The 26,347-nt window shown below is 49.1% G+C and overlaps 1 long non-coding RNA gene across 1 annotated transcript; it reads left to right on the top strand.

Annotated features, from left to right (window-relative positions):
- Positions 1-17,429: 17,429 nt before the first annotated feature.
- Positions 17,430-22,715, top strand: LOC123346481. Its single transcript, XR_006573003.1, has 3 exons — positions 17,430-17,542; positions 22,019-22,086; positions 22,631-22,715. It is a non-coding gene; the product is annotated as an uncharacterized LOC123346481 (long non-coding RNA).
- The last annotated feature ends 3,632 nt before the right edge of the window (positions 22,716-26,347 follow it).

Genomic DNA, 26,347 nt, shown 5'->3' with positions numbered 1-26,347 from the left:
GCAAGTGCTGAGGGGTCGCAACCCCCGCCGCCTGGCCACCCGTCAGCCGCCTCGCCGCCCCCACGCCGCGGGGTGCAACTCCCTGCTCACCCCGGGACCGGGGAGGAGGGGAGCGAGCGGAGCCGGGGGGGATTCCCCAAGCCCCAGGGGGCTGGGGACAACGGAGCGCTGCAGGGGCTCCGCCCGTTTGCACTGGATCCAGGAAACGCTCCGGAGGGGCGAAACGATTTCCCTGGCCGCGCGTTTGCAGAGTGCGAGGCGGGGTCTATCTATCTCCCCACGCGCGCCCCGGCGCTCAGAGCAGAGCTAGAATCACAACTGCCCTAAGGGAAGCCAACGTGCCAGGGCTGGGGCACTGCCGAGCGACCCCTTTCTAGCCCTGCCCTGGGAACCGGGGTGCGGACGGAGCACGGGAAGCTGACCCGGGAATCTCGGGGAAAGGGGCTGTACCGCTCGCCGGGCGGAGGGAAGGCGCATCCTGCGCGCTCCGGCCCTCCAGGCACCGCGCAGGACCCGCCCGTTTTCAGCTGCTCGCAGAGCTGTGCGTCACTGTGTTCATTTCCCAGCTACACGCAAAGGCTCGTGCGGGGCCAGCGGGGACCGGATCGTGAGAAACCAGCCCCGCAGCGCAGCGGTGCCTTCCCGGGTGCACAGCCCCGTGAGAGTGGGACCTGGGCGAGCGCTCCCGTCCCCGTGTCACCCACCTGCGCGGCTGCTCGAGAGGCGGTCGGGCTGGGACATTAGCAGAGCCCCGGGCGCCTGGGTGGGACCTGGAGGTGAGGAGACCTGGCCAGAGTCCAGCGTGGAACCTGCGCCGTTGGGGAGCGTTGGCTGGGGGGGCGCCTGGTCCCCCAGCGATGAGCAACAACGTGATTCACCCGGCGGCAGAACAACGCGGGGCAGTTTGGGAACCGGGGTGGCGGGGGGGGGGGAGAATTTCCAGAGCGCCTCTGTGAAATCCCCGCTCGCTGGAGCGCAATGAATCCGGGCCCTTAGGAAACACATCTCCGGACTCGAGTGCTGGGGATCCCGCGTGGGGAGCTCCCCTGGGAGCCGGATTTCTCTGCCCCAGGAGAGCCCTTCCCCCGGACGGAAATACACCGCGCAGGGTGTGTGTAACGCCAGGCCCGGGGCTAGTGCATGGGGCGGGGGGACCGCGGCGTTCATTGCCCTTCGCCTCCCTTCTTCGCGCGGAAGGCCGGGAACAGGAGCGGCCCGAGAGGGGTGCGCAGCCGGAGCCTTGGCGGGAGCAAACGGAGGCAGAGAAGAGCCGGTTCTAATAACGAGGGGAAACAATCACGCGAGATTTCATCGCAGGGGGAGACTTTTGGTTCTTGTTTCTGTTTAAAGACAACCCCCCACCCCCTACCCCGCCGCGTGTGCGTGGCCGGACAGACGGAGGGGTGAGCGGGAGAGCCCGAGGACGGACAGTGACAAGCAGCGGCATGCCCCGGGCTGGCGGCAGGGCGCGGCTGGCGAGTCGCGGTGGAGGAAGCGCCCGCTCTGTCCCAGCACAGAGGTTGTTTTTCGGGGAGTCCCGCGGGCTTTCCGGCCAGGGGGCGATTTCCCCACTAGCTTCAGGGTGAAAGCCTCTGCGGATCCAAATCACTCCTCCAAAAGTCCGGGGAAAGCCGGCTTCAGTCTTCCCCTGACACCAGTGGGAGCAGGGCTCGTGGGCCTCTTCCCCTGCCCACCCCACGCACGCGGTCGCGCGTTTCCCCCTTGGGGATACAATGTAGGACGTCGTGGCTCCACCTGAAGGCGAGGCGAAGCTGCGGCCGGGGACTCGCCAGGGAAGGCTCAGAAGAAAGCAGCAAATCAAAGCACGGGGCTGGCAGGTGAATCTGCAGAGCGAAGCAAGCGCGAGGCAGCCAGGAAAATTACACTTGGCAACAGAGTCTTGCTCTGCGCAGCTTCTGACGTGTCTCGAGGCATTTCTCGGGCTGCCCCTGCCCCCAGCTGCAGGTAACTGGCACGGGCTCGGCTTTGTTCCTTGCGGGGAGCTGCGCCGCCTGCCTGCGCTCCGGGCGGCGTTCCCAGCCACTGGCCCGGGCAGTCGGTTACCGAGGGGGCCCGGCTGTGCGGCTCCCTCCAGCCGCGAGTCGGAGGAGACATTTCCCCGAAAGCGCCGTGCAGCTGGAGTCGGGCGGCACAAAGCAGGATCCCTCCACCCCAGTTAATTAAACTACCCTCCCCACGCGGGTTTTCTCGGCGCGTGGAGGCGCTTTGGGACCCGCGGAGATACCGCACCCGAGCATGATCAGTGAACGATTCAGCAGGAGGCTGAACCCCCCCCCGCTTTAACATGCCCAGGAGGGCGCCCCAGAGCCCGCCCAGAGGTGCCGAAGCTGGAGCTCGGGGGTGGCTGGTGACCGGAGCAGGAAGGTCCTGGAGCTGCCCCCGCTGCCCAGGCCGGACACGCTGCCAGAGGCTCCCCTCGGGTGTGCCGGGGGGCCGGTTCCGAGAGGCCAGTGCCCGCGAGGGGAGCTCCAGGGCAGGCGGGGAGACTCCCTTGGGTTATTCAGTCCCAGGGGTCTCTGCCTCGCTCAGCCTCAGGCGGCTCCTGTATTGTGAGGCGGGTTCCTGGGGGCCGAGGGTGCAGGGCCCGCAGTGACTCGGGAAAGCAGAGCAGGGATGGGCTCGGGGCCCCTTTCACTGGGGGAGGGACGGGCTCTCCGGACGGCCCAGCACAGGGACTCCCCGCTCCCCGCAGGGTTTGTGATGCGGGCCAGGCCGCTGGCGGCCACGTGTGAAGTGCGGTGCCTGGGTCGGAGAGCCGCGGAGCTCCAAGGTACTAGGAGACGGGCCATTCGCCCCAGCCCCGCCCGCCCCATTAGCACGTCCCGGCCGCGGCAATGAAGCGGGCTGGAAGCAGTCAAGGAGGAGTTCTCTGCTCCTGTCTCCAGCCTTCCCTTAGGTGGGGGATCTTCAGCGCGAACCGCGTGTGAGCAGGGGCCGCGAAGCACCGGGATGGGATGATCTGGACTTGCCCTGGTTCTCCGTGGCAAAGATAGAAAAGCGCCCCCATCTCCTAGCCTCCGCCTGCAATTCACAGAGGGGCTTTCAGCCCTGCCTCCTTCCTTACAGAGGCGTGTTTGTTTTGCTAGTGAGTGGGGGAGCAAGGCGATCCAATGCCCATTCATTTTCCAACTGACAATCGATGAGCACCCTCTCCTGCGCCGGACACCCATCCATCTTCCCTACCGCTCCCGTGCAGGACAGGGAGGGAGGCGCAAAGGAAGAGGATTTTGGCAGCTAGTAGGTGGTAGCTAGCAAAAGCCGGCCAAAGAGGCCAGGATGGAAATAGGAACGATTTAAGGCGAGGGCGAGTCCTTCTGCAGAAGGAAAATGCGCAGGAGCTGCAGCGGCGCACGGAGCGCAAGGGCGGAAGAAGCCGCGCAAACGGAAGAGCGGCGCGGCGGCCCCACAGCAATCTGAGGGAGAAACAGAGGCGTCAAGGGCAGGGGGCGGGCCCGCACATCCAGCTGATCGCCTCACCTTCCCCCGCCCCATGCTCCAGCGCCCCATTGCGGTGCAGTTCGCGGAGTGACTGCTGGGGGCAGGGCTGGAGTGAGTGGAGCGGGGTGTAGCGAGCAGGCTTTGCTCCTAGGCAGCTCAAGGCGCTTGTGGTCACCCTTCTCCTCCACCTGGAGCTGGCCAGAAGACTCCCCAATGCGGGGCCTCCATGTGAAACTCACTGTCCCCATGGCTGCTATTGAGGACATCCTCCTACCCCGAGCCCTGGCCAAACAGGGAGTCAAGAGCAGGGTTACAACCAGAGCGCCCTGGCTTGAGAGCAGGCGGCCAGGCCAGAGCAAAGCCACCTGAGAGGCAGACATACAGAGTGGGCTGATCTGGCTGCCAGGGGAGGCTGTAACCCCTTCCTTCAACAGAATTCCTCTCCCTCACCCCAGTCCTGGTCACAAGTGGAATTATCCCCTCTCCCTACAGCTAGCAAAGGCCAGGTCTCCCTGAAATCCTGGCTGCCTGAATCTACCTGGGGAACAAATGGACAGCGACCAAAGCAGCTGCCTAGTTGAGATGATCTCTAACTAAAGTTCAAATGCTCTTGTCTTGCAACCTCGAGGAGACTTTCCAATAGTCACTTAACACAGGGCCTCAGCTGCCCACTCCCTCTCCTGAACAGCAAACTCCCAGACAGGCCTGATTTGCCTCAGCTTTACAGTAAAATGAATCCCTGCCCCGAGGGAGTGTAGGAGCCATAGACATCGCGTAGGTCCTGAAAGCCTTGTGCTGGCTCTCTACGTAGACTCACTGACTTCAAATTCCAGACTTACACTGGTGTAAATAAGAGCAAATAGAGATCCTGCTCCTAAGTGGGTGAGCAGATTACTCCGCTCCATAGATTTAAGGGGGGGAAACAATGAAACACAAAGTGAAGTTTAGTTGGAAGATTTCATTGAGCATTTAGCAGGAAAGAAAATGACAGAACAAAGAAATGGTTCATCACTTACAGGAGGACTACTTTGTAATGAAAGGCAATGTAAGTGTATAACAAAAGGGAGTGCTGAATGTCACCTGTGTCTGTGCTATCACAGAACCAAGCCAATCAAAAGCAAACCGATATTACAATTTTGATTTCCCTGGAGGTCTGAAGGGGCTTAATGTAAGAATTATTATCCATTGGGAATAGCAGCTGAAATAAAGCACATACTGGAAGGATTATTTATTTATTTATTTATTTTTCACTAAAGAGCAATTTTCCTAAACTATATTTTCATTGACATGTATGCCCCTACAGCTTGTTAACCCCCTTTGACAGGCCAACCTTCTGCTATTAGCAAAAAAGACAAGTGGAGCAAAACCAAATGTTTGCAATAAAACCAAGTGCCAAGGGAGTGGAATGCTGTGATGCAACCCCCCCAAATCTGGGTGAACTGGAAAATGTGTTCAAACATGTGCAGTTAGAAACACAGCAGAGAAATTGGGGCATCTCAGCAGTCTGGCCACACTTATCCCAAGCTGATTTCCCAGAACTTTGACTGGCTGGATGTGTTCTGAACAGCTCAGTATTTCTTCTTAAGGCACAACCAGGAACAGACAATAAAAGGGTCCAAAGCTGCCGCTCTCTATTTTTCTAAACACATTAATAGATTTATTCTGCATCTCCATGAAACCTGCCTCAGGTGCAAGATGCAGGCTATTGGCAAACTATAAAGGTGAAAACCACAGTGAGAACCAGCATTAAAAGCATTTTAATAATTCCATTTCTAACGATTCAAATAGTTCACTACCAGATCTGACACTATAGATTTCTGCAGGATGGTCATCTGGTTTCTGTTATGAGGCTGATTGCACACGATTTGACAGTAATGATTATAATAGTGGCGATTTTGTATTTTTTGCCTCACTCAAATAGTGGAGGTTCGTGAACTGATACATCCTTTCCCTTGTAGTTTCTAAAAATGATGCCTTATTTCATTCCATAGACAGTGGAACCACATTAAATATCCCAAATAAAGAGAGCTGGCTCTTTCTGAATATTTTTAACTGCTGTCTCCTCTTAGCCAGGTGCTGGAAATATTGCAAATGTGAGAGAGAAAAAGGTTTTCAAATGTAAAGAAGTGAGAGAGATGTTGCTGCCTTTCAAATACCAGGATAATGGTAATTTAATAAAACACATTTGATTTATTATTTACTATACAGCAACAATGTGAAAATGTATTTGTCTCTAAAATACACCAGCACAAAGAGCTATTCTGATGACTATTTATCTGTAGAACAGAGTAAATGTACACGTGTGCTCATTTTAAGAAGCTACGCTTCTGCCCTCAACTCTACTCCAACTAGACAGAAATAGATAGAGAAATTGATTGTAGGATCCCATTTAGATTGTAAACTCCTACGCAGGGACTGGTTTGTATTTTATGTTTGTGCAGAGCACAGCACAGTGAGGCTCTGATCCTGATTAGGGTCTCTGACTGGTATTGCAATACAAATAATAGTAGCCAGAGACAGATGGATTTCCTGCAGGTGTTAAGGAATCAGACCAAAATCCACTTTGTTCAAATACTTTCAAGCCATGTTCCTTCCTTCTACCACTGAGCAGCTGTCTATTTGTGTTTAATATTTGAATTATTATTTATAAACATTTATCTTGAAAAAGACCTGGGCATAAGTGATGGATTTTGGGTTGAATGTTGTCTCTCTGAAAGAAAGGATGTACCATCTTCTCTTCCACCTACCATGCCAATATCTTCTGCACACCTGCTATACACTGGCTATCAAGCAGCACTGATTTCATATGCAATCATTTTTCACATCACTTATTAGACTATATCAACAGCAGCAATTCAAACAGATTCTTTTAAAAACTCTAATCCTCCAATCCCCCAGAAAAGACACCCAGGCTATGGTATGGGTGTTCAGATTTTCTCTCTGTCCTCTACAGAAGGGCTGGTGTTGTCTTGGGAACCATATGGTATCACATCAGGTTGAAGAAAAAAACAGGAAGGTACAGTAAAACCTCAGAGTTACAAACACCAGAGTTACAAACTGACTGGTCAACCACACACCTCATTTGGAACCAGAAATACATAATCAGGCAGCAGTATAGAGAAAAGAAAATAAAGCAAATACAATGCAGTGCTATGTTAAACATAAACTACTGAAAAAATAAAGGGAAAGTTTTAAAAAGATTTGACAAGGTAAGGAAATGGTGTCTGTGCTTGTTTCATTTACATTAAGATGGTTAAAAGCAGCATTTTTCTTCAGCATAGTGAAGTTTCAAAGCTGTATAAAGTCAATGCTCAGTTGTAAGCCTTCGAAAGAACAACCATAACATTTTGTTCAGAGTTATGAACATTTCAGAGTTATGAACAACCTCCATTCCCAAGGTGTTCGTAACTCTGAGGTTCTACTGTAATTCATAAATAGCTCCAATATTTCCTCCATGGGACAGTGGGCCTAACTAGCAGGGCTTGGACTCTGCAACCAGCCTTTGTTCTATGTTCTTGGAGGCCTGAGGGAGGGGATGTTTCCAGCTCTCACTAGATCCCATTCATTCCCACAAGGAGTCAGGCCTGTGTAGGTGCCTTTTTGCCTTTGTCAGGCCTGTCTTGCCTTTGCTGTTGAAGCCTGGGCCAGTCTGAAACGCGGGTGATAATATCCCCTTTCCTGGGGTCACACACCAGGCTGAAGAGGGAGACAAGGAAAGGATGAGTAGGTAGGCTTAAAAAAAAAAATCAATAGGATGCCATGAGGTAAGACGCGCACAATGAAACCCTGCTCCAGGTTGCCAAGGCAAATCTGTCAATAGAGTATTGAACAAGCAAATCTGACTTGCAATTATTGTCTCTTTCGAAATACAACCTTTCCCTATGCCTCACAGTTCAAACCCAGTGTTAGCACTGCTGGGCTCAGCTACAGCAAGAGAGAGTTGATTTCACAATGGTGAGAAAAGAGAGAGCTCCTGCTGGAACAACAGCTGGGATTTACTCAAAATCCCATACAGGAACCCAAATCATTTTCTATAAACCAGGGGCGTGTCCCCACCACAGCTCCTTTGGCTAAAGTGACAGCCACCCATCTCCCATGAAATGGGCCTTTTACATAAGCACTTTGCCCTTAGCTTTTACCTTTTGGTGGAGGCACAAAGCATGTTGGAAAATAATCTATTCACCACAACATACCCATGTAGTAGACAAGTATTGTTATACCCATTGTTATAGAGACTAAACTGAGGCACAGAAAGGCCAAAGTATAGTCATGGTCAGAAACATGGACTGTAAAATGATATCTCCTTTCTCAAGAGAGCTGCTTTTTCCTCTCCATTCTTCCTTCTTCACACCCTATAGCCCCTGTCTTGACTGGTGCAACCTCCTCCTTTCTGGCCTTATGATTCTCCCACCACACCCCTTGAGTCTACCCAACATTCTGCAGCTAAAGCCATCTTTTTCCCCTCATTCTGGTCCCATCAAAAGCCCATCCCCCTTCAAGAATCTGTCCACCAGTGGGTGCAACAGTAGGAGCGTGTGTGCTAGCGTAGACCAGCCATTGGCCTTAAACAGCAGATCTAGACGGCACAGGGATACAATGCTGGTGGCTACTAGCACCATGTCCATGCTGGAACTCCCACCATTGTTACCATCAGTGGAGTTGCACCAGTGGCAGCAACAGCAGTAAATTATAGGGGGAAAGGGCTAGTGTAGACAAAGCCATTGAGAACTGGGTCAAGTGTGAGCATCATTTGTAAAAGGAAACAACTTCACAAGCTATAAGGAAAGTTTGAAGCTTAAATTGCCTATAAGCCAGACACCTTGGCTTTGGGAGCTACCGGTCAGTTACATTTCAGAGTGGTAGCCGTATCAGCAAAAAGAACAGGCGTACTTGTGGCACCTTAGAGTTTGTTAGTCTCTAACAAGAAGTTTGTTAGTCTCTAAGGTGCCACAAGTACGCCTTGTTCTTTTTGCGGTCAGTTAAAATAAATTCTGTCTTCTTGTACTGGCTTCTCAGTGACATGGGAGAGAAAACTCTCTCCCTGGCTGCATGTAAAATCCACAAGAATGAGACATTTGTGGGACGCATACAATGAACTTTTACAGACAGATTAACAAAGCACAATGGAGCTTGCTTTCATGTGGCTGATGAAGAGGCTGGGAGGCAAAACATACATGGTATAATTTGCAAGAGGAGTAATGCAGAATTTACAGATGGGGTGTGGCAGTTTGGAGGACAAAATCTGGCCAGCTAAAGCTCCTAAATCCTCCCAGTTGGTGTGATGTTCTAAAGATTTATTCCTTGTTTTGAGATGACTACATTTCATCTCTTTATTCCTGTTAATTCTCGTACTAGACAACAGGCTACTTGGGAGGAGCAGAGAAATGACAGCTCAGCTCTCTGAAGCAGGGAGTCAATGCAGGAGACTTGGGTCCTGGTAGGAAGTAAGTGTGAGAGAGACAGACTTATAAAATTCAAAATTTTGTACATGATTGAATGCAAATGCAAGAAGTCTAAACACTAAGATGGGTGAACTTGAGGGCCTGGTATTAAATGAGGATATTGATATAACAGGCAGCACAGAACCTTGGTGGAATGATGACAATCAAGAGACACAATAATAACAGGGTACAAAATATATAGGAATGACAGAGTAGGTCACGCTGATGGGTCAGTGGCACTATATGTGAAAGAGAGCATAGAGTCAAATATAGTAAAAATCTTAAATGAATAAAACTGTACCATAGAATCTCGATGGACAGAAATTCCATGGTTGAATAATAACAATATAGCAGCAGGAATATACTGCCGACCGCCTGACCAGAATGGTGACAGTGATTGTGAAAGGCCCAGGAAGATTAGAAAGGCTACAATACCAGAAAACCCAATAATAATGGGGGATTTCAACTACCCCTATATTGACTTGGAACATGTCACCTCAGGACAGAATGCAGAGATAACATTTCTAGACACCATTAATGACTGATTCTTGGAGCAGCTAGTCCTGGAACCCATGAGTGGAGAGGCAATTCTTGAGTTAGTCCTAAGTGGTACACAGGATGTGGTCCAAGAGGAGAATTTAAACAGCTAGGTGATAACGACCATAATGTAATTAAATTTAACATCCTTCTCAGGGGGGAAAATACCAAAGAAACCCACCACAGTAGCATTTAACTTAAAAAAGGGGAACTACACAAAAATAAGGAGGATAGTTAAATGAGTGAAATGCCTGCAAGCTGGCACCGGGTTGGGGACCACTGATATACATAGATGAACATGATATGCTGGGCAAGAGTCAACACAGATTTTGCAAAAGGAAATCATGCCTCAGTAATCCATTAGAATTCACTGAGGGGGTCAACAAGCATATGGACAAGGGTGATCCAATGGATACAGTGTACTTGGACTTTCAGAAAACCTTTGACAAGGTGTTTCACCAAAGGCTCTTAAGTAAAGTAAGCAGTCATGGGATAAGAGGGAAGATCCTCTTCTGGATTAATAATTGGTTGAAAGATAGGAAACAAAGGATAGGAGGTCAGTTTTCACAGTGGAGAGGATCTGTACTGGGATCAATGCAGTTCAACATATTCACAAATGATCTGGAAAAAGGAGTAAACATTGAGATGGCAAAGTTTGCAGATGACACAAAATTACTCAAGATAGTTAAGTCCAAACTGACTGTGACGAGTTACACAAGAATCTCACAAAACTGGGTGACTGGGCAACAAAATGGCTTCTGAAACTCAGTGTTGATAAATGCAAAGTAATGCACATTGGAAAACATAATCACAACTATACAGACAAAATGATGGGGGGTCTAAATTCACTGTTACCACTCAAGACAGAGATTTTGGTGTCATTGTGGCCAGTTCTCGGAAAACATCCACTCAATGTGCAGCAGCAGTCAAAAAAGCGAACAGAATGTTAGAACCATTAGGAAAGGGATGGATAATAAGACAGGAACTATCATAATGCCTCTATATAAATTCATGGTACGCCCACATCTTGAATACTGAGTGCAGTTCTGGTTGCCCCATCTCAAAAAAGATATATTAGAATTGGAAAAAGTAAAAAGAAGGTCAACAAAAGTACAGAGAAGGGCATAAAGTACAGAGTCTGGAACATCTTCCATATGAGGAGAGAATAAAAAGCGTGGGATGATACAGCTTCGAAAAGAGACAACTAAGGGGTGAGATGATAAAGGTGGCCTATATAATCATGACTAGTGTGCAGAAAGTGACTTGAAAGTGTAATTTACCCATTCACATAACACAAGAACCTGCGGTTACCCAATGAAATTAATAATCAGCAGGTTTAAAAAAATAAGGCAGTACTTCTACACACCACGCATAGTCACCCTGTGGAACTTGTTGCCAGGAGATGTCATGAAGGCAGGGGTGCTGGAACAAATTTTATAGTGCAGGTGCTGAAAACTGTTGAACCAAACTGTAGACTCTGTATATGATGGAAACCACTTCAAGCCAGGAGGTGTGGCAGCACCCCAGCACCCCTAGTTCCAGCATCTCTGCATGAAGGCCAAACATATAACTGGGTTCAAAAAAGAACTATAGGTTCATAGAGGATCGGCCCATCAATGGCTATTAGCCAAGATGATAATGGATGCAACCCTATGCTCTGGATGTCCCTAAACCTCTAACTGCCAGAAGTTCAGAGTGTATGCCAGAGGATGGATCACTTGATAAAAATTGCCCTGTTCTGTTCACTCCCTCTGAAGCATCTGGCACCAGCCACTGTTGGAGTCAGGATCCTGGACTAGATGGACCATTGGTCTGACCTAGTATGGCCGTTCTTATGTTCTTAAATTCTGTTCATCTTGGGAGACCCATGCACATGTGGATGGGGGAAGAGAGAGTATCTTCCTTTGGGAGACTCAAGTGAGAATAATTCCCATTCCCGGAAAGCTCTGGGTCATGTTTCTCTATCCCTCCATTCCTAATTAGGGGGGAAGAGGAGTCATTAAAGGGCCCCAGAGAAGATCTGTCTTTAATCTTCTTAGACACCTGGCAATGAAATCAGGAAAAGGGCAGGAAAATCTGATCTGGGACACAGAGTCTGGTTATGGACTCAGGCTTTGACTCTCCTCACATCCTGCAGTATTACCTCCATTGACTTCAGTGGAGTCACTCCCGACTTACCCTGGGGTATGTGAGAGGAAGAGCAGGCCCACGATCCATTACCAGAATGCCAGGTCTGTAGGAGGAACATGGGGACCACTCCAGCAAAGCAGAGCAATGGGACACTAAGCAATGATGAAAAAGTGCTCTCACATAAAGGGGAATCTTTCCCTACTATGGAGGTTGGGGAGGGAAAGTATAAGTCTGAGGAGCTAAGGGAATTCTCTTTCCCTGCATGTCATAAGGACTGGGAAGCTGGCTTGTCTGTGGGAGCTGAAAGCCTCCTGGCTTCTGCTCTCTCCCTTCTGCACCTTCCTTGATGTGTCTCTGGATATAAAGCAGCCTTAGAGAGAGGGGTGGGTGCTGGGCTCTGATATGCTGTTTATCACTTAAGCTGATACAGTTTGTTGCCAGCTGAGTATAATTATGAGATTTTCTTCTACAGAAACCCATCTGTACACGTCTCCTGCAGACACTGCACAGGCAGCAGCAGCAGGAAGCCAGTCAGCTGCTCAGTGAGTTGTGAAAGGGTTGGGGTGTTTTGCACAGGGTTTTCCAATCATCTCCATCCACTGGAATCACAAAGATTTCCATCAAAAAATAAACATGGTGCCAACACTTACTAGAAGCCCAGAAAGCTCCACTTTCTAGCCATGCTCTAAAATCAGACAAGGGGCTGCTAGAGTCAGATTTAATTTTGGACACAAAACACTGAGCAGAGCATAGTCAACAAAGGTTCATCAGCAACAAAAGCCACACCACTGGGTGGGGGGCTGGCTCCCATCTGGCCCCAAAGGAACTGGAGATGGCAACTGGATTTCCTTCCCCTTCAAGTCATCCTCCCCTTCCCCTATTCCCTTGTGTAGGTGCAGAGCAGGCACCAATATGCTGGCTCAGCCCTTGGCTGCCTGCTGTGTTAACCCTGAGGGATCTGGGAAAGAAATTGAAATGATCCCTTTGGGATTGTGAAATGCTTCATTCTCTCCACCGGTTTAAGGCTTAGAAAGTAAAATCCCCCTTGTCTCTCCTTGTCGCTTGCTAGGACTTTCTCCCTCGCCCAGCTCACTTTCCCCTGGCAGCCTCTCCATAATCAGTTATGGTGGCAGGCAGAAATGTTCTTGTCCTTTAGGGGCCAGGCTGAGAACACTCAACACATTTCTCATCAAAAGGGAAGGGTCAAAGGCAGCAAGGCAAAAACTTTCACCATAGCATCAAACACCAAAGTCCTGCTTCTTATCACACACTATTTTCCAAAATAAATTGACAAACTACTCCTAAGAAAGGTAGTCAAAGCACAGACCTCCTTGGTCTTCATCATATTCCATGCAGGCAAACTAAGATATTCCATCTAGTACAAACAAAGCCTTGTAACATATCCACACAGGTCTAGTTGCAGGCGCAGGGTCTACAATATACTGAAGATTCATTCCTATCAATGACAGCTAATAATATTTCCAAATAGGGTTTTGTAGCTCTTAATAACTGTGCATACACAACACCAAAGGTGACTTTTGTCCTTTGAAAGAAGAAAGGTGTTACTTTCACACTTTGGTACCCAGAACTCAAAAGAGATTGAGCTGATTTTATACAAACTTTCTTTTAAAATGTCACCTTTGGGCTGATACTGAACATAGGAAACTTCAGCCCCCCCCCAAGAAACAGTCTAAAGAACGAAAGACCCATCTCAACCTTGCCTATAATGATTGCTGCTGTTACAACTGCTGTGAAACTTGGACCCACCTCTCCCACTCTTGCTCAAGCAAGCACTTTTAAAGTGTATCCTCCTGAAATACTCCTAGATCCGGAGACCCACTCAGCTCTACCTATGCAGCTCATTCCCGACTTGCAGCAGACCTGGGCCTCTCCTGAGCAGAGACTGCTAATCTCGTTGAATTTTGCAGTTGTTCTACAATACAGGCAAACATTTCTTGGGAGTAGGCCAAACCCCTACGTTCATTTCTCCTGGGACACGAGAGCCCTGTGAAACCTGGTGCCTAAGTCTATCTAGTGTCTCATTAAAACTCAGGGACCTGATGACCAGGGAGATCATTCCCACAAGTCCCTCTTGCCTTCCAATACCAGCAAATCAGCATAGTTGTTGCTGTGGGCTCCTCCTCGAGGTAGCATGCTTTAGGAAATCATGGCAGGTGAATTACAGTGGGGTGCTCAGTGTGTTATCCAGTGAGGTAGGTCTCGGTGCCTGTGAGCCTCCAGGCAGGGCGCACAGGAATGCAGCTTAGCAGAAGTGCCTCCATGTCATGTGCACAAACTTCTAAAGCTTCCCACCCACACAAGCAAATCCTCCCTCAAAGGCAGGTGAAGGATTAGACTTCGAGTCCTCAGTCAATCCCAGGCCTGACCCAGTTGTAAGGGAGCCAAGATGGTTGATTAAGCTATTGAAGTGCAGATATTTATTTATTTATTTTTACTAAGACTAAAAATAAAGCAGAAAAGCCTGTGCTTAGCCAGGGAGACGCGCAGCAGACTTGGGAGTGGGATGGGAACAGGAGATGGCTGGGAAGGGGGGAGGGAGGCACAACAATAGCATAAGAGATTCACTCCCAGCAGGGGCCACAGGCAGTAGCGGGGAGAGTGGGGGCCCGCTGGGGGACACCAAGGCTCACTCAGTCCTAGAACTGAAGAGTGGAGCTTCCTCCAGGGACATACACCATCTAGGGCACCAGCCATCACCCTCCCCTAGCCGTGGACATGCTTTTCAGGATAGGGATGATCTCTTCCTATGGGCTTGTACAGCACCTAGCACAATAGGCAGGGCCGTAACTAGGGCGGGGCAAGTGGGGCAGCCACAGGGGCAGAAAAATAACAAAAAATCCCAAACCCTGAAGAAGGCACAAATATGCTTGCTCACCCCAGGTGCTAAAATGCCTAATTACGTTTGTGAAACAGGGCACTGATTATGGTTGGGGCCCCAGGAATATAAATACACAATAAAATACACAACTGGCCTGCACAACAGATACAGTCGCAACTGCCAGGTAGGGGAGAAAATAGTCCTTGGGCTGTAGCTGACAAGTCATATATCAGATACAGCACTAGTAACATTCTGCCACCCAGAGCAGGACCTAATCTTCCCATTGATGGGACCTCACACTGCTGAGATAACAGAAACACAAACAAATTATTATTATGGGGTTGGACTGAGCCAGTTCTGGACAAGGAAACCTCCATGGGACACATTGGTGCTGCAGGAAGTGGTTGGCTGAGTCAGTTGGTGCCTACAAATGCCAATGCCCCAGCATAGTGCTGGGGCACTGACTGTACTAGGGTTGCCATCTCTTGGAAAAGTTGCAGACCTGGGCCTGAGCACCTCTTGTGGTCATCAGAAATTCCCAGTCCTTTAAGAGCTGATGTATTAGCACTTGTGGCTTGGCCCAACTGTATCTCATGGAATTCTATCAGAGCCTCTGTATTCTCCCTGCAGTTTCAATTCTTCTTTACTCTCTTCCCTTCATTGTCATGCTATGTGGCTACATGATTAATAAAGAGGTATCACACTCCATCTCAGAGGTGAAGTGGTCCCTGAGCATTGTTTTTTTTAGCAGTTTTTCCAGTCCCTAAAACACCTGAGGATCCTTCTGCATGAAAGGTGCAGAGGAAATGTAAGACAGTTCATAATTACAGAGAGTGGACTGCTCCGGTGTACCGGGTGAGGTGGTGGGAAGTCATATGGCATGCAATAAGCTGGGCTGCTCTACGGTGTTAGATTGTAGGAGGGGACGTTAAAGAACTGGAATTTCCAGGCTTGGGCTCAGATTCAGGTTCAAGTTCTGCCCTTGATCCAGGCACACAATGTCAATGGGCATGAGTGGAAGATTCTGGGATGGATTCCAATTGCCCTAAAAGATAGTGATTGTAGGGTTCTCGCTAATGGAATTAGAGGGCGTTGCCTCATTCACAAGACAGAAACATTTGGTGTTATTAAAAAATGCTGCTGCCCAGTTTCAGAATTCTTTGGGTCATGCCATCTACTTCCAATAGGGGGTGCCAGGGAGGCATAAACCTCACAGTCCATGTAAATGTAGGGGCAGGGGAGTTCCCTGCATGTACACATTCTTTTCTCTTTGCAGAGAGAGGGAGGAAGCAAGCACTCTGGTTTGTGGTGAGGCAGTTTCTCTCGTCCTTGCACCTGAATCAGTCAGCAATGCAGCTCCCCACCAGCCTTTCCTTTCAGCATTCTGCTGAGACGCAGCCCAGCCAGCTTCCTTCCGCTGACTTTGCTCTCTCAAGCATCACATTCACAGGTTCAGCCAGTGCCTGTGCACGGCTGATTGCAACATGACTTCACCAGCCCAGTAACTGCCCTGAAGCTTTATCCTCTCAGTGGATTACACCAAGTATTTATGTTTTCAGAGGTTTTGGAAAGATTCATTGGGTGCATTGGCGGCCCTCTGTCCATCACACTGTCGCTAGAAAGTTCTCTCTTATCAAGCTGCTTAGCCCAGCTCCATTAACTCTATTAGACAGTGTAAGTGTTGGGAGTGGGTGGTGGGTTTCTATTTTTGTAGTGGAACATGGGAGATTCTGGCCTCAACACTCCTCCCCTAAACCAGCATTAAGGGTTGGTTAAACCAGAATCTGGAAGTTACAGTTTAATTCCCACACTTCCTCCTACGTGAGGGATGCATGTTCTTTTAGGAAGCTGGTAAACAGCCCACTGTCCACAATGCACCTCCCATGACAGTTCATTCTGGCACTGGAAGCATCTCATCTGCAGTTAGAAGTGTGATTTGCACACCATTTAAATCCACTAACTAATCAGTTAATAATCTCCAAGTCTAATGTCTATGGGTTAAATATGATGCCAGCCAGTACATGGCTCTACTCCTTCTGCTAGAAGAGCCCAGGAACAGACAAAAATATGCTACATTATTGCAACTAATGATCTAGACAACACCTGTTTAACTGATTAGTCTAGCTGCACGGAAATCCAGAATGAGAATGACTAGTGAGAAGCATGCTGGTCTCTGAGCTGGTTAGACTGGATGCTTTCATCTTTGTCCCTCCTTGAAATACCAGTCTTTGTTTATATAAAAGATAAGCATTTGCTAAGGGAATCCAGGTAGGTGCTTTGTGATTCTGTAGCACACAACACTGGTGATCTAGCTCCTTCCCACCCTGGAGCTGACAGTCTGCATAAGATGCCTCGAAATCAAACAAAGGGTTCTTGCACATTAAGTATTAAGGTGGAGAGTCTGTAGAAGGAAAAAGCTTCAATTTAAACAGGTAAAAACCACAAGGGGAGGGGGAAAGCTAAACCAGACAGACCTCGCAAATAAAGAGTGCTCCTAGCCTAGTGGTGCGGTGGCTGAGTGGTTAAGGTGCTTGACTATAATTCTGAAGAGTGTGGGTTTGCATCTCACACTGACAGGCCACCTCCAGTTCAGCAAGCTGCAAACTGGGTACCTGCTCCATTGGGTTGCGGCAGTCAAAGGTGGGCAGATGTGATGCTGGCCACATCACTCCCTTGCGTACCATTGGTTAGGAAATCCATGTGCTTTAATTGCATCAGCCTGATGAGCCATTGGCTCTGGGGAACTTTGATACCTCAGTGGAGATCAGCAACTGGGCCAAAACTGCCTGTTAAACTCTGCTTGGGCTGTCTGGAAATCCATCAGACTAGGTATCCTTCAGGATCTGCAACTTCTCTTCTCTTGGTTTTCATTCCTACGGATATCTGTATGGAAACAGTGTCTCTTAGGAGTTCATTTGCTCCTCCAGCTTAGGTCAGAATCCTCTGTGCTTGACATCAAAAGTGGTTTCTCTGATGCTGGTGATGATGTCACAAGCAGAGGGAATTTGCCTAAACAAAGATATTATTTCCATGTGAATGTCCCAGAGAAGAACAAACCAGGGAAGAGAGGCGGGTGGAAAAGAGGAGAGAGGAACATGATTATCTCACAACAGAGCAATGTTATGGTTTCCATGAGGTACCTGCTGTAAAAAGGGTTTAGTGCAGGGGTAGGCAACCTATGGCATGGGTGCCGAAGGCAGCACGCGAGCTGATTTTCAGTGGCACTCACACTGCCTGGGTCCTGGCCACCGGTCCGGGGGGCTCTGCATTTTAATTTAATTTTAAATGAAGCTTCTTAAACGTTTTAAAAACCTTATTTACTTTACATACAACAACAGTTTAGTTATATATTATAGACTTAGAGAAAGAGACCTTCTAAAAATGTTAAAATGTATGACTGGCACGCGAAACCTTAAATTAGAGTGAATAAATGAAGACTTGGCCCAGCACTTCTGAAAGGTTGCAGACCCCTGGTTTAGTGAGTCTGTAATGGCTGGATATCATTGGCACTTGAAACACCGTGATGGGTGCCCTGGAATAGAGAGATCAGACATCCCTAATTCCCTGCAAGGCTGGGAACACCCTGGAGAGGGATCCCTGAGAAAAGTCCTGGAGCTGGACAGTGCATAGCAGATAATTTAGCTTTAGGCAGGGGAAGTTTGTGCGAAAAACCAAGGATTTTGGTTTTAAAAGGAAAGAGATGCTTGTCCTAGAGTGAGTGGAAGGGTCCCTCCAATTCAATGTAAGCTTAGTCTGAAGTGTTCAGTGACAAAGGGCTGGGCTGGGGGGCTGTTCCATGGAAAGCTTCTAGACCATCTCTTTTCAGTTCTCATTTTGTCGTGAGTACATATGCCCTGGTCAGCTATTTTTAGGCTGTCGTTTGCTGTTCTGGTTTCCCCAGGGGATGCTGAGCAGGTTCTGGGAACTCCAGCTGTCTCTCAGGCAGTGAGCGAGATACCTCATTTCCTGGGGTCTCCTCATCTGCTAATTTTACACTCACCCCAATTCTGCCCCTTCCAGCACCGAAAGCAATCACAGAGGTCCCCCCAACAATCAATCTCCCCATACCTCCCCCTCCTGCTGCAGCACTAGGGCTCTGGAAATGGGCAAGACTAACTCCTCCAGCCATGCCACTGTTAGAGGACCTGATGTGGACCCCAGATTGGGTGTGCCTGCCCCTGCTCCAGCAGATGACTTCAGGACATAACCTGAAATAGACCTGGAACTTTGGGTGAAGAGGAACTCAGTTAACTGCTGGGATTTTTGCTACGTTCCTGGTAGTTTTGTTGTTTGCTCCATCTTTAGAAACAGATGTAAAAACAGAGGTTTTCAGTTGGATTCTTCTCTTGTTGCAGTAGATGGAACAGGCAATCAAGCCAGGCTTTTCCCCATTCCTTTTCACTCCCTCTCCTGCTCCAAGGACCACACCATGCTGAAAATTTGCAAGAGCAGACAGATGAACTCAGGAAAACTAATGTTAGGACTTCAATAGAGGCGTTTGGTGCACTTCTGTCGCAGCATCGATCAGGGGAAGAATTTTCTCAGTAGAACATCAATATTCCCCCAGTTAGACTCAGTCAAACCTTGTCGGTGGAAAATAACTCCAACTCCAACCCATTAGCTGAGAGCCCTCAGGCAGATTTGTAAAGAAGCCACCCTACAAGAGTGGGGGACTTTCGTTGTGTGCAGTGATCTTTGGCCTTCACTAATGAGTGATAAACCACACTAACTTTGAGATAGGTGAGCAGAACCAAACCTCAGACAGCTAGTGGCATGTAACGAACCCTCCAGGGGGGGTGTCTCCTGGTTTCATAAGAATGGCCATATTGGGTAAGACCAATGGTCCCTTTAGCCTAGAAGCCTGTTTTCCAACAGCTGCCAGGTGCTTCAGAGGGAATGAATAGAACAGGGCACTTTATCGAGTGATCCATCCTGTCAGCCAGTTCTAGCTTCTGGCAGTCAGAGGTTTAGGTTCACATAGAGCATTAGGTTGCATCCATAACTACCCTGGCTAATAGCAATTGATGGACCTAGCCTCCATGCATTTTCAGGTGCAGATCCTCACACTTCAAGAAACTAGCACTGGAGAAGGTATTTGTTTCCTGGGTTTTTCGTTTTGTTTTTGCCAAATGTTCAAAGTGACTAGTTTGTACTACACACTAAATGGAAACACTCTGTCTTGTCTCATATATTGTCCAATAGTTTAGGATTCCCCAGCTAGAGGCAGCCAACCTTGAACTCCTTCTGAGCTCTTAGGCATTGTGGGTGGTGTTCTGTGCCACTGGAAAGGTAATTACCCTTGAATCTGTGATAAGGTCTAATATTTGACCTATGACCATGATGCCATGAGATATTAATCTTCTCCTAGCAACCAGCAGCCAGACAAGGAAAAAGGAACAGCTTTTGTAGATTTGTCAGAATTTCCATAATTTACAAAGATAAACTCACTGAGCAGAATATTTTGATTTGCAACTGATTATTTTGATGTATTGACTGTGGCAGTCAAGAAATGCTCTAGGTGAATGCACAATTTCAGATAAACACAACTTTTTCACATAGCCGTGCCTCAGAAAGGGTAGCTCCGTTGCATCGATTAGAGTTGGGCTTTTGTTACTTGAAAATTGCCAACTATTCTTTTCAGACAGCATAAAAGGAAGGAAACAAAGTTGTGCCACAGAAGGCGATCCTGTTCCTGGAGTTGCCTGGGATTGGGGTTTCTAATAGTGTAGTTAACACATCCCCAATCCTAGAGACAGAACCAATCATGCCCTTGCTGCTCAGCTTCTCTGCCTCTTGGACTGTGTGGAGAACTGATGGGGACATGATCAAATCGTGCTGCATTACAATTATTCCAGTGCCTCCTGGCATGACCTTTTACTGCTTGTTCATTTGGATTAATGTGAGTGAAGAGAATGGGCATTTGTGCCTTTGCTGCACCATGTCTCTGCTCTCAGGCCATGCTGTGTCACTGCAGAGGCAAAGTGTGGCATTAGATTTGTCCAAGGACTCTGCAGCTTTGGAAGAGTGAAGAGGCACTGTGCCTTTAATCACTAAATCGCTGTGATGGAGCTGATTAGCAGGTGCTGTGAGCATGATCTCACTAGCAAACAAGTGCAGGAAAGGAGAGAAAGGCAGCTATGCAGAGACTCTCTAATGCTTCCTGTACATCCTGCATGTCACCACGGATGAGAACGGAACTAGGTGCCTTGTGGTACAGCAGCTCTCCCAGGTGAGAAAGGGTGAGATGGCTGTCAGAGTGGGAACCTTGCAGAATTAGCCAGAGCCAGGAAACATCTCACTGTGCCCGAGCCACAAGAAGTTGCCCTGAGCCGTCCCCAGCCGGAAATCACTCTTTGCAGGTCTTATATTGTGGTGTTTAGAAATAGCAGAGCAGGATGGAATAAGCAGAAAGGGGGAAGGGTCTCTCTTCAACACGCCTCAGCAGCATACCTCTGCAACGGCCCATGGCTGGGCCACTGCTGCGTTAGGACCATAAAAGGCAAGAGGTGGGGGAGGGACTGGCGCTAAGCTAAGGTCCTGAAATACAACATGTAGAACAAGAGGAGTTACTGATAGAGGACATCTAGTGGCGTTTAATAGCAACTGCATCAATCTGCCCAAGAGCAGGTTTAGAGAGACAAGGTGGGTGAGGCAATATCTTTTACTGGACCAACTCCCAGTGGTGGGAGAGACAAGGGGCACAGAGCTCTTCCTCAGGGCCTGGGACCTGTCAGCACGAAAGCTGGTCTCTCTCACTACCAGGAATTAGTCTAATAAAAGAAAGGGCCTGCCTCACCCACCTTGTGTCTCTAATATCCAGGGACTGACATGGCTACAACACCACTGCATACATGCCCAGCACTCCACAGAGCTGTTGTTCATCATGGAAACAGCCTGGTTGTTAAAGAGTAAACTTAAATCAGAAGGATACTGTGCCCAAGTGTGGTGTCGTTCAGCCAAGGATCTCAAAGCACTTTGCAAGTATTATATAAGCCTCCCTCTTGTCCCTGAGGCAGGAGGGGGTGTGCACTGTTATTCCCATTTTACAGAGGGGAAAGCAGAGGTACAGAGCACTTATGTGACTTGCCCAGAAATCACACTTAAAGGAAGTCACAAAGCTAGGAAGAGAACCCAGCTTCCCTGACGCAGTTCCCTGCACTTGTCCCACTTCCACATCCCAGGCTTACATAGGTGAGGCCAGAGTGATAGCAAGATGCCAAACCCATGACCTACTGTGAGGAAATAGCTAGTGTGTGCATGCAGCAGAGCACAAGAACTGGAATCTAACTGGAGTTCACTAAAGCACTCTTATTTCTCAAAGTAATTCAGATTGGCTTGAGGAGGGGCCCTGTCATGGAAGGGCTGTTACAAAGGGAAATGGGTATTCAACACTACTAAGTATTGATTTGGGAGAGTTGGCTGTTGAGAAGCTGTATGGATCAGCATTACCTTTATAGAAAAGTCCTACACAATTTAACAGAAGATGATAAACCTTAGTATAGGTTCTTTTACCCATCCTCTGGCATTAGAGAATTACATACCTTCAATAGAATTCTACAAAATAGTTTTAAAAAAATATGGACAGGATCTCATTCTCTACTGAACTCTGTAGGATCCTGTTACATTTCCAAAGAAGGCAATTGGATTAATTTCTTGTATGTTCTACAGGACCCATAAAAGGTAGGCCTGCTCTCATTTAATATCTTCACTGGCATGGGAGTGGTCTCATACAGCACACTATGGATATTGTCTGCTGGTACTCAATTGGTATTTGTTGCAAACACCAAAATAGAAATAACAGAAAGATAACCTGGGAAAGAAATAGCAAAATGGGCTGCAGTCTGGGAAAATGCTTTTAATCCATGTGGGGAGAATAATCTGAAATTCAAAAACTGATTGGGAAGGAGAAATGTAGGGAGCAGGAAATGGAATGGCTGTGAAAGATAAAGGCAGGGGTTTGGAGGGTGATATGTTTGTAGATACTATGGGGATGAGCATGGTGCACGTGCTTACAAATCACAGATATTAATTAGGTGCTGCCGTAATACAAATAAAAGGCCCAGACTAGGTCAGGGCTTCAGTCTGTATGGACACATCCTGCCTTATCTAAAAGACAGAAAAGAAGCCAAAAGGCAGTACAATTTTGGGCTGAAGAGAAGGGAAGGAATAGTCCCTGGGCATGTGGCTTTGGTTTAACCTCCTGGATTGTGGTGCTCTTTTCCAGGTGTCCAAAGACCCGAAAGATATTGACAAACTGGAGAGAATCCAGAAAAGAGCAACAGAGATGAGTAGATAAATGTGATTTATGGGGAAAGCTCTGACTAGCTACATTCCTATTGCTTGGCTAGCTGATGACTAAGGATGGGGATTGGGGAAATGAGAGTAGTCTAAAAGTATGTGAGGAAGAACAACAGCAGGGAAGAAAAGGAATTCTTTAGGGTGGTGCAGGGGTGGGTACCAGTAGGCGCAATGGGATTAAACTTCAGGCTGAACATGAGGAAAAGCTTCCTGTTGGTGCAGTGACTCAGGCTATCTCCTCCAAAAGCAGGGTGGAAAACCCATTGCCTGGGACATTTTTAATGGGCCTGACAAAAGACTAGAAAGTGTTCTTTAGGAAGTGATCCTGCCCTAGCCCAAGGAGAGAGACCCCAATCAGAGTCATTTCCCATCTCTCACGTCTATGGGGCTATGAACTGTACCTGATACCAGTTCCCAGTCCAAATGAGTAGTTACTTTTACAAACTATTTGCCTTATTCTCTGGGACCCAGCCTGAACATCGCACGCTGGACATATCCAATGAACATTGGGTACTAATCTGTATACCCACAGGGCCTCCTAACTCTTCAGTTTGAGTGCCCTGTTTTTTGGCAATGGAAATGTTTAATATCCCAAGGAGGCACTAAAACCAATTACAGCAGTTTTAGATCTGGGCCTAAACAAGCAAACGGCGTCCTCGTAAACTGCTCCCTGCCAGTATCTAACATCTCCCGGGCCCGGATGAGCAGGTGAATTCATCTTTCTGCCTGTGCCAGCTCAGCCTTTCCTGCCTCCGCTGAGGGCTCAGGGCTGATTCATCTCTTTCCTGGGCTTCTGCTTACGCAGTGTCACACTGTTTACGTCGCTGCCCGAATGGCCAGCCTGCTAAATTAAGCCCTGCAACAACATAGGCTGTTGATTATCCCATTATATTTCCATAGGGCCTGACTTCCTAAATGAGTCTTTAAAGGGCAGCAGCGCTGGCCACAAGAGTGACTCAGTGAAAAGATCCCCTTGCTCCTCTCTGCTCCCTCGGTGCCTCCTGAGTCAGACCTGCCTGGTGCACTGGCAAGACAGCCCCTTGCTCCGAGTGGGCAGCTGCTCCGGTGAGTCTGCGCTAGGCTGACCAGACAGCAAGTGTGAAAAATCGGGACAGGGGGTGGGGGGTAATAGGAGCCTATGTAAGAAAAAGCTCCAAAAATTGGGACTGTCCCTATAAAATCGGGACATCTGGTCACCCTAACGCACATTGGATCGTGCCTCATGCCCCAGCAAGGCTCAGATCCCTCCAGCTCTGGCAGATGCTGGGTGGAGGTAAATCCCCAGCTCTGCTCTGGTAGGCGCTGAGCGGCCGATGGGGGGAAACCCCCTCTTTCCTCCAGCAGACTCTGGGGCTGTCCCATCCATTTCCTGGAGGCCGGGGCTCTGCTCACGGGCCGCTGGTTCGCCCTGGCTTCCCCCACGCATCTGCCCTTGTCTCTCTGCCCCTGGAGGGGACGCTACCCCTCCCCCCAAACTGGGCCAGGGCTGAGGCTCCCCTCCCCCTCGCTCCGGCCAACTGCCACTTCCAACTGCCACGGAAGCTTCAGGTGCCAACATTCCACCTGCTGCCTCCTCATAAAGTGGGAACCCCGCACTGCGCCTGAGCGGGGCACCGCATTGCCCCCTCCTGAACCAGGCTACGTCCCTGCAGACAAGTCACCTCACCTGGGAGGCGTTAGGCCATTTCTCCCCTGACGCAGACCCCGGTTCGAGCTGGCCTGTGCAGGCTCCATCCCAGCTCTCCCTGGCACGGTGGCAACATCACCCGTTTACAGTTGACGGTTTCCCTCTCTGTGACACAAATTTCATCCTTGTTCATTCTGAATCAATTAAATTTTATTGCCTGAGCTGCTGAAGAGCAATTTTTCAAGAACAAAAAGGTCAGGGTGTGCAGGTCTAATCGATTCTCCTCCCGCTCTGCTCTCCCGGCAAGGGGCAGGGGGACCGTGCCCTCCACCACAGTGCTTTCATTGCCCTCATGATGCCCCATTAGTGGAGTATTTTAGGTGCCCCAGAGTGTCCTTGTAACATAACGTGATGGCAATCTGGAGGGAGGGCTGAGCCATGGCCCACTGACAGCCATTCACACCTAGTTCCATGACAATAACTAGGTTCAGGCGAATGAATTGGCCGAACAAATGACAGGCAGACTCCAACCCTGGGATGACTGCTGGGGAAGGTGGGGGTAGCAGGGAAAAAAGGTGGGAACAGAAGAGCCCAGGGGGCTGGGAATATGCTCAGCAGTCATTCCTCACTAGGCTACGGGCTGACATCTGGCCCAAGAGGGGAGGGTCTGAAGTCAGGGCCAGCTGACAATGGTGTGGTGGCCTGCAGTAAATGAGTCTGTCTCAGTCCCATTCCTACTGGAGGCAAAAGTTGGGCAGAAACAGACCAACCTTCTCACTGCTCGCCCTGCACTGGCAGGACCCTGTGTGGAGTAAGCTTGCTTTCCTGGGGCCCATTGTGGACATAGAGGACTTCACACTCTCACCCTCTTGAGTTAGGCCCTCTCATCGGTGCTAAACAGGAACAGGCTCCTTTGGCCTTTGAAGCTAGAATTTGCAGCCCAGGCCTCAATCGCTGCACCTGTGGGGGGCAGGGAAGGGCGTGCGCTACGTTGCTCTTATGCACCCTTCACCCACACAGCCTCACGGCTGGAGAGCAGGGAGCAGAGAATAAGGTGCATGGGGGTGGGGATAACTGATTATTCAGATGAGCCGGAGAGGTTCAGTGCCACTTCTTGCCCATGTGCCCCAACTCTCCTCCAAGTCCCCCGATTCCAATACTCCACAAAGCTTCCCAGTTCCTTCCCACTCCCCTGCCCGGGTGCTGCAGCCTGTGTGTGTTATGGGGCTGGCTCACCTGCACATCTGCCTGCCTGCCTGCCACAGTGGCTGAATTCCCTTGCCTTGCTCTGGGGCTGCTTTTTAACCCTTCCTCTCAACAGCAGACAACACAGAGACAGCAACGTTGAATGAATGGGGCAGGGGGCGAAGGAGTGAGGCTTGCAGCATGTGTCAGTGCCTCCTTGACTTCATCAAGCAGCAGCCGGTGCCCAAGAGGAGAGTGGGAGTGGGTGGGGAGTAAAGAGAATGGGGGGAGAGAATTATCTTTCCAGCCTGAGGAAGCAGCTCCTTTGTCCCACTCATTTGCGACACCTGCATCAATCCCTCCCCCAGGAAATCAAGTTATGGGGACCCCGTACTGATCAGCCACCAGTGCTAGGCAGACTGGAGCTTTGCCTTCAACTCAGTGCCTCTTCCAACGAGCCTCGGTGGCCTTTGAGCATTGCTCTGTGCAAGGAGCAGGCAGCTTAGTGATTAAATGCCAGTTGAGGCCCAGCAGGGGCTGCTCTGTCTGGCAGCACAGGGCCCTGCTGTCAGGTCTGGGGCTAGCACAGAGCTGGGGTACTTCCATGTCTTGGCTGGAATGGAGCCCCTCCTCAGCTCAGCCTGCAAGAAGTCATCACCACAGCTATGCCAGACCTGCTAAATGCCCTTCTGTGGCTCAGGCTGCAGGAGTGCAAGGTGACTAGAACGGGGGCAGATTTACTACTCCTGGCAGAAGGCCTGAAGGCCAGGCTGGGTTTGGGCAGTTACCAGGGTACCAGTTGCTGCTGTACGCTTGCAAACACAAAGCCTT

The sequence above is a fragment of the Mauremys mutica genome, chromosome 12, assembly GCF_020497125.1.
Source record: "Mauremys mutica isolate MM-2020 ecotype Southern chromosome 12, ASM2049712v1, whole genome shotgun sequence".
NCBI lineage: Eukaryota > Metazoa > Chordata > Testudines > Geoemydidae > Mauremys > Mauremys mutica.
This window is presented reverse-complemented; position numbering and strand designations above follow the sequence as displayed.